This window comes from Acyrthosiphon pisum, chromosome A2 (assembly GCF_005508785.2).
Source record: "Acyrthosiphon pisum isolate AL4f chromosome A2, pea_aphid_22Mar2018_4r6ur, whole genome shotgun sequence".
In the NCBI taxonomy this organism is placed as follows: domain Eukaryota; kingdom Metazoa; phylum Arthropoda; class Insecta; order Hemiptera; family Aphididae; genus Acyrthosiphon; species Acyrthosiphon pisum.
In genome coordinates this window covers 20203625-20205220 of record NC_042495.1, presented here as the reverse complement: position 1 = coordinate 20205220, position 1596 = coordinate 20203625, and positions in this window count along the sequence as shown.

Genomic DNA, 1596 nt, shown 5'->3' with positions numbered 1-1596 from the left:
CCTATTTAACTTACTCATCGACGTTTTTTTATCTCATCGGAGGAAAACAACTAGTTTTGGTATAAAGTAAAACAAATTAATAACAAATGCACAGACTATATTATTTTACAGTCTTTATATTTAATTTCAGTATCGGCACTCGGTACTATAACACATTAATGCTCAAATGATTACATTGACGAATGACTAAATTTACTGTTGGAACCTGGAACTCTCGTAGTTACCCACTTACACCAGTTGACACACTACTACATAAGCTGATATTAATCTATATATATAAAAATGAATGTATGTGTGTCAGTGTGTGTGTCCATATTACCATGGCAACCAATTTTATATTATTTTGAAATTTCTGATGGAATGTTTTGTATATAAATGGTTGCCATGGTGATATGTAAAACATATTCATATAGAGTTGGCAATTTTAATGGGCAACGAAGTGAACGGGATCAGATATTTTTATACACATAGATAGATTATTATATCTCTGAGCAGAAGATAGGCTAATTTAAAAAGGGAGAGGACCAACCCCGGGAGGTGCTCAAATAGGAATTTTGAGATTTCCGATAGAAATTTTTGTTTATAAACGGTTGCCATGGGTTATGAAGCTATTATAATAATTATTATTGGTTGCCGGGAAACGAAGTGCTCGGGATCAGCTAGTATATTATATAATATAGAGACTTATAAAGTTGACAACAATAATTGTTTATTAATTCTTATATTATATTATTTTCTTTATATCCCAATATAATATTAAAAGAATTTAATTTAGAGTGTAGTTTGTAGAAAACACGGCATAAGTATCACCGTATCAGAAATTACTAATTAGATCCGTTCTGGAAATTGTATTATTAGTTATTACCTACCTATCAATGTACGCTGTACACTAGTAACAATATAACATAAATCTTAACTACTGTCATTTCATAGAAAATATAAACTTCCTAGTTATATTACAAATAAGTAATAAATAAATAATAATAATCACTATTCACTATAATAGTATAATACTACTAATTAGTAATTACAATATGTCTATATATAGTATATTAATCATTAGTATATACTATAATAATGTGTCTATAGTATAGTAATAAATACAATAATATACATACCTACAATCGTCGGTAGAAATACATCCGTCGCGGTTCTCAGAAATATCAATGCAAATAATATAGGTACAGTTCATAAATCACATAAATCATAATAGGAAAATGCGTAAATAACTTTTTACAAATACTTTCATTTTAACAAAATAACTAAGTTAAGTTACAATTATTTATAAAAAATAAATAACTTAGTTACTAATTAAGTTATTTTCTACATTCTATTTTTTTTTTAACTAGTTAAGTTAAAAGTTATCAAGAAAAGTAACTTTTAACTTAACTTTTAACTTTTTAACTAGTTACTGCCCAGCTTTGATTTTAGGTATACTTATGTATAGTAATAAAAAAAAAATTGATCTATAATAGGTATCAACAATAAATTCCAAATTAATCATATCACAATATCCATTAGGTAACGCGTTATACATCAACAACAAACCGTGGTACTATCATAGATATATAATATAGTATACTTTAGAAGTTTCAA